Source organism: Mesoplodon mirus (genome assembly GCF_964341445.2).
Source record: "Mesoplodon mirus genome assembly, chromosome: 2".
In the NCBI taxonomy this organism is placed as follows: domain Eukaryota; kingdom Metazoa; phylum Chordata; class Mammalia; order Artiodactyla; family Ziphiidae; genus Mesoplodon; species Mesoplodon mirus.
In genome coordinates this window covers 47,022,661-47,030,371 of record NC_138977.1, presented here as the reverse complement: position 1 = coordinate 47,030,371, position 7,711 = coordinate 47,022,661, and positions in this window count along the sequence as shown.

The following is a 7,711-nucleotide window of genomic DNA, read 5'->3' as shown; positions in this document are numbered from 1 at the left end:
TCATTTAATCTATCTTAGATATGTCTCATTCATTCATTTATTCATTCGATTTCATAAAGCACTTTAAACAGTGCTACTCATCATGTGGTTCAGAAACCAGTGTCCAAGTGAAGGAGCTGGTACCAGAAAGCAAATCAGCTACATCACCAAGCCCACTATTTAGTCAACATTTTTTTCACAGCAAGATTTTCTCCCTGAATGAAACAACATGTTGATTTACATTGTAGAACGACGAGCACCTTATCTCATTCTGGACTAGCTACTTCGAGTAGCACTGTCTCAGAGTACCCAGTCACTTACTAAATAGACAGTCTTTGAACTAACCTTAGCTGAGGAGTCCCCGACAGATTTGTGTCAGATGATAAATTTCCCAAATCCTTGTGGTAGAGCTTGTGCAGTTAAAAAAATAACATCACATATGACTCAGCAAATCTGGCCTCATGCTTTTAAAAAGAGAAGTGTTTTATCAAACAAAGGTAATGAAGCATACAGGCTGTGCAGAATGCTAACCACAAATACTAGAGGTGAGCACCTTGTGGAGATGGGCGTCAGTGGCAGTCTTGCCAGCAAAGTGTACTCAACATAGAATTTAATTAGAAATGAAGGGACTGGTGCTTATAAAAGAGGTAGACTTTATAATGGTACAAAGTGCTGCCAGGCTTTACAGCTGAAGGGAATGACCTCTGAAATCCTGAGGATTTAAAAAAATGTTTTGGGGCTTCCCTGGTGGCGCAGTGGTTGGGAGTCCGCCTGCCGATGCAGGGGACATGGGTTCGTGCTCCCGGTCCGGGAGGATCCCATATGCCGCCATGGAGCGGCTGGGCCTGTGAGCGGAGCTTGCGCGTCCGGAGCCGGTGCTCCGCAACGGGAGAGGCCAGGGAGAGGCCACAACAGTGAGAGGCCCGCGTACCGCAAAAAAATAAAAAATAAAAAAAAAAAAAAGAATTTATTAAAAAAATGTTTTGGCTGCCACTCTATGAGTGACTATGACTTGTGGGTGGGTCTTAAAAGTAGGGAATGCCTTATTGAGATGTACATTTCACCTTTCTATGGCTGTCACCATTACCTGGACATATTTTGTTGAAAAGATAGGAAATGGTTTTAGCCAGCAATGAAATGTGGCTATCCAAAGGATCAAACTCACCAAGGCCCATAGGGACTGGAAAATTTTAGAGTGAAATGAAAACATATTCTATAATTTAAATCTAAAAACAGTTTCAGCAAGTTATTTTTAAATGTACCTTATAGCAAAGGCACTCTGCATGTGCCCAGAGAGGGCTATGGGAGGATTGTTTGTAAGAGCAGAAAATGGAAAGCAACCCAAATTCCACCAAGTGGTGAATCAATAAATCAAACTATGGTGCACCCATACAAGGCAATAACAAGCAACAATTCGAAAGAAAGAGATCAATCTATATGGATTGGCATGGAAAGAAAAGACATTTTAAGTGAAAAAGAAATTTAGAAGGCAACACAAAATATCCCATTTATATAAAAATTTTTTAAAGCCACCTACAGAACCGTTTCTGAGTGTGCGTGTATGTAAATATATAGAAAAAGGAATGGAAGGATATATGGCAAACTGTTAAAAGTGCTTAGTTCTAGAGAAGGGAGCATATACTTCCTGTGGGGGCAGGGGGTGGTGTGAGAGAGAGAGAGAAAGGAGAGGAAGGAAAAAGGCAGGCGGGGGTGGGGGAGAGAAAATAAAATGTTAACAGCATTCTACAAATTTAAATCAAAACTATGCCATTTCTGACAAACTAGTAGTTGCTTGTTACCATTACCCTCATCATCTCCTGGAGACATTGGCTAAAGTTGGATCCAAGTCTTAAATTACTACCATTTCCTGTAACTCCTGGATATTTCAAAGAACTCTCTCAACCCCCTGCCAGCTTTACTATTGCTAGTTACAGAAACCACTGTCTGGGAAGGTATGATGACAAGATTTTAGTTAGCTTGCCTGTGACTGATCACCTAGCAGAAGCCCAAAGAAAACCCCCTTCATTTCCTGTTGAGAAATTTCCCATTCAGCTTGCCAACTGACTCAATACCTCAAAAAACTAAAAAACTGGACTTCAAAGTACTGCTACCTGAGAAGTATTGCACACTCTCATAGAACTTTTCACAATTTTCATAAATCCTAACATTCTGCCTTTTCTTTGTTTTGTTTCAGATATCCAGGTTCTAGAGATGTTTGTCCAAGACAGAAAGTTATTATTTTTCAGTAGTAATGATAGCTAACATTTACATGGCACCAGTCTCCACTGAAAGTGCTTAAATGGTATTAACTCATTTAATCTCCCAGCAAACCTATGAGGTATGTAGTCTTATTATTCTCATTTTATAGATGAGGAAATTAGACAGAAAAGTCAGATAACTTGCTCATGGTCTCACAGCTGGTATAATGACATATTTTCTTGCTATTATACAGAGACACGTTGTCGACCCTGATCTACAACGCCAGACCCAGAGATTTCGATTCACTGAATGCTGAATTACTATTGAATATTCAAAACACCTGAAGGCCAGACTTAAATCATTCCATTCAGGAGCTCCTACTGGGGCAGTTAGAGGCTAAAGGATAAAATGTGAACTCACCCTATGTCTGAAGCTGGGGAAAGCCCATAGTGACTCATCACCACAATCTGGATCTGTCTGATGCTACCGCCAAGCATAAACAGGGTGGCTGAGCACGCAGGGTGAAGTCACCTCACCGCATATATAGCCAAGACATTCAGGTATCCACAGCTTCCACCTGCTTGAGAGTCTGTCTAGTCACCGGGTTTCTCTCAGCTCTCAGGAAGAATGCATGGAATGAGAAAAAGATTGGTCTTGATCTCTGCAAATGCCTTACCCAGCCACTGGAACTGACATAATTTTCTACTCCCTGTCTACTTCTATAGTTGTTAATCAAATACAAGAATATAAAAGTTAATAGCTCTTCTTTCCATTTAGCAAGCAGCAGTAGACTTAGAATCTTTATTCTCTATGTGATTTGTTTCTATAAGTCTATGTTGGGAATACTTTAAAATCCATTTTAGCATACCACATGCCGTGCACTGTGTATGGCTTCAGGTATAGCTGGATTCAGAGGTTCAAATGATGTTGTCAGAATCGGATATCTCTGCACTCTGTTTTATTGAGCAGACTCTCTCTTCATGTCCCTTCCCAACTTCAAGTCCAAAGGCAAAATGTGTGCCTCTTTTCCAGTCACTTATACAAAAGACCTAGGACTAGTTTTTTTTTCCTTTTTTTTTTTTTTCTTTTCTGCCATACACGGGCCTCTCACTGTTGTGGCCTCTCCTGTTGGGGAGCACAGGCTCCGGACGTGCAGGCTCAGCAGCCATGGCTCATGGGCCCAGCCGCTCCGCGGCATGTGGGATCTTCCCGGACCGGGGCATGAACCCGTGTCCCCTGCATCGGCAGGCGGGCTCTCAACCACTGCACCACCAGGGAAGCCCCCCAGGACTAGTTTTGACTGGGCCTGATTGACTTGGCTTGAGTCAAACACCCATCCCTAACCCAGTCGCTGTGACCATAGGAAAGCTACTTTGTGACTGGCAAATGTACGTTACAGACAATCCTGAAGCCAGGGAAAGTAGGGAAATGATGGTTCCCCAGAAGGAACTCAGGGTAATCAGGAGAACTGGGAAGTATCCTGGGCTGGCTGGGCAAGCAAAAACAGTGGCAATGGAGCTCAGAGCAGTGTTGTCTCTGAGAGGTGTGGTGGTGGGGACATAGCTTCAGAGTGAAGGTTTCTGTGTCAGTAAATCTCTTCATGTACATTTGTCCACCAGGATAAGGTATAGGAGTATTTTGGTCCTTGGTATGATGGTGATAGATAAAGATGCCTTTAAATGCACAATTTGGTTAACTGAGAAACATACAGAATCATTCATCATTATATTTGGCCCAGAAATTAGATTCTATTTCCTGATCTTGTGACAGAATATTTCTCCAACTCATTGTGAATAGGATTCATTCCCATTCATTCACCCATATGCTCATGCATTCACATAGTCCATAAAGAATCCACTAAGAGTCTGCCATGTGGGAAGCACTGGGGGTCACCCTCAAATCAATGACCCCCTGGAAGGCAAGCCTCTGAAACAGTGTCCCACCCCCTGTCTCCCTATGGGCTGTCATTCTTCCCACCAGCCCTGAGAAGTAGGTCCATGGGGCTTTGACATTTCTGAGAGAATAAAACAAAAACTTATACACAGTGATTTTTTTTAACTTTTTATAATGGAAAGTTCCAAACAAAAGTAGAGAGTGTAATAAGCTCACATGCACCCATCACCCAGCTTAAACAATTATTAAACATGGACAATCTTGTTTTATCTAATGCCCTCACTCACTCCCCATCCTCTGATTATTTTGAACTAAATCCCAGACAACTTATAATCTGTCAATATTTCAGCATCCATCTCTGAAAGGTAAGGACTCTACTTTTTTTTTTTGACAGTCATCTATCATTATCACACTTACAATAATCACTTAATATCATCAAATATCCAGTAGGTGTTTACATTTCCCCAATTGTATTTTCTTTAATGATTTGTTTATTTGAAGCAGGATCCAAATAAGGTCCAGGGCTTCCCTGGTGGCGCAGTGGTTGGGAGTCCACCTGCCGATGCAGGGGACACGGGTTCATGCCCTGGTCCGGGAAGATCCCACATGCCACGGAGCGGCTGGGCCCGTGAGCCGTGGCCGCTGAGCCTGCGTGTCCGGAGCCTGTGCTCCGCAACGGGAGAGGCCACAACAGTGAGAGGCCCGCGTATGGCAGAAAAGAAAAAAAAAAAAAATACAAATAAGGTCCAAACGTTGTAATTGTTTGCTATGTCTCTTAAATCTCTTTTAATCTGTAAATTGTCCCTCTACCTTTTTTTCTTTATTTATTTTGCCTTGGAAAAAACATTGTTTTAACAAACCAAGTCTTTTGCCCTACAGTACATTGGTGAATTTTCAGGATAGTTTCACAGAGCTTTTACAGCAGCAAGTTGATGCCCAGGGGATCAGAGCCCACCTAGCACAGTGATTAGAGCAAGAATTCTAGAGCCGTATTGCCTGTGTCCATATCACGGCTCTGCCACGTACCAGCCACGTGACTTAACCTCTCTGTGCCTCAATTTTCTCATCTGTAAGTGGGGATGACAATAGTACCTACCCCATTGGGTTATTTTGAGAATTAAATGGCTTAATGTATGTACAATAATTAGAACAGTGATGCTTAGAATACAGCAAATGATATATTATACAGATGAGGAAATTGAGGGTCAGTGAGGCCGACTGGTCCAAGGTCTCACAGTTAATGGGTGGCAAGACAGAGACTAGAACACTGATTTATCCCACTGTTTTAATACTGTTTCAAACCATTGATAAATGAGGGCTCTCATGTCTTGGGCATCACTCTGATCCTGAGCAGGATGTTATTGCCTTTCTGTTGTTAATCACTAGGATGATGTTAGGAACCTTCTCCAGGCCTCAGTCTCTGATCTGCAAAATGGTGGAGTTGGAAATATGTCTCAAGTGCCTGAAATCCCTTTTAGGAGAAATCCCAGCAGAAGACGCCCTAGCAAGCCTAGCAGGAGAGTCATACAGGCCATTCCAGAAGCGGCACCTTCAAATCGGCGCGAACCACAGAACTTATAGATTCCCTGAAGGAGTATGTGCCCCATTCCTTCTGACAGAGAACGCCACCCCCAGGCCACCGGGAAATAAGCCTCGCAGCGCCAGCCGCTACTCTCTCAGCCTGACTCAGGGTGCAGGCCCGATACCAATCACTCCCCATTCTACCTGTAATCCTGATTCGTGGGAGTCCTGATGGCAGCTTCCCAGATTATTCACACGGCCATGTAAGGGGAACGCCTCCTCCAGACAGCTTCAGCGGTTTCTGCAGCAGGAGACCAGCCTCACTGGACATAACTGTAGCTTGCCTTTGGTTCTCTAAGGCTTGGAAGCAAAATGGGGACTTCATCCCAATAGGACTGCAGAGATGAGCGAGGCAAGGTGCAGCTGATCATCCCTCAAGCAGATAACCTGGGGGTCCCTGAGCATGTGAGAGGCAGTTCTGCAGAGCGGCCCTCAAAGCTGCAGATGGACAGAGCAGTCCAGCCTTTCTCAACATCACTGGGCTAAACTGCAATATACAAATAAATAAGACTGTCAAGACTTACTCTATACACCAACAGTAAATACATAAGTTAGAATTTTCTGTCAAATAAGAATTCGATGAGGGACTTCCCTGGCGGTCCAGTGGTGAAACTCTGCGCTTCCATTGCAGGGGGCACAGGTTCAATCCCTGGTTGGGGAAATAAGATCCCGCATGCCACACAGCCAAAAAAAAAAAAAAAAATCAGGAAAAAAAAAAAGAATTCGATGAAACTTTAAAAAATTTCGTTCCCTTTGAAGTTTTATTCCTTTATAAATTTCAGGACAATAGATGCGAACAGAAAAAATATATATACAATTTTGCTTTTCTTATTTATTTTCATCAGCATTTCAAGTGAAAGGTCATCAGAAATCCAATACAGAAAAGAAAGAGGATCAGAAGAAATAATACAAATGTCCATCAACAAAATGTTTGGTTAAATAATTTGCAATAAATCCATAAAACAGAACACTGGGTAGTAAAGAGAGTATGTGGATCTAATTTTATTGGCATGGCAATGTAAGGATGCAAACACTCACCAACTAGGAAATGGTAAATTCCACAGGCTTGATGATAATCCTAGGCAAAATTCTAGAAACAGATGATTAAATGGACGATTGGTCAGCAGTTTGGAAAGGAAGTAGGGAACAAGCTCAGTTCCTTAGATTCAGTGGCTCTGTTGACGTCGTGTCCTGTGCCACATCTAGCTCTGGTGTAGGTGCTGGGGCTAAAGATAGGGTTCCTGCTGTCATGGAGCTTTCAGTCTGGCAAGGACATTAAATATTAACTAAGGAATAACAGGAAAGGGTTTGAGTGTTACAATAAAGGAAGTACTGGGGGCTACGAAGCAGAGAAACATAATTAACTTTATGTCAGTTGGGGTGTATTACATATACTACTTTGCCCTCTGCATTGGAATCACATTGCCATGCCACGTTGAGCAGAATATTTTCCTGGCTGTTGCAGAAGGAACAAAAGAGAACGCAGGTCCTGGCTTTGAAGGGCTGCTCGATGTAAAGGCCTTTGAGTGATCGAATGAGTTGGCAAGTATAACCTCCTAAGAGAACAAAGAATTGGAGTCACTGTGATTTAACTGCCACAACTGCCACAACAACTCCCTTTCATGTGCCAGGCACTGTGGTTGGAGCTTTATGTCAATTACCTCTTTTATTCATCACAACACTCCTCTGAGGGAAATACTACAAGCCACATTTTACAGATGAGGCACCTGAGGCTTCAAGTCACCCAGCTAGTAAGAAAAGGAACCAAGGTTGGAACCAGTTTGTCCTAATTCCAAGGTCCATGCTCTTTTTTCTTTTTAAATTTATTTTATTGAGGTATAGTTGACTTACAATGTTGCATTAATTTCTACTGTACAGCAAAGTGATTCAGTTATATATACATTCTTTTTCATATTCTTTTTTTTTAAATTATTTATTTATTTTTGGCTATATTGGGTCTTCGTTGCTGCTTGCGGTCTTCTTCTAGTTGCAGAGAGTGGGGGCTACTCTTCGTTGTGGTACGCAGGCTTCTCATTGCGGTGGCTTCTCTTGTTGCAGA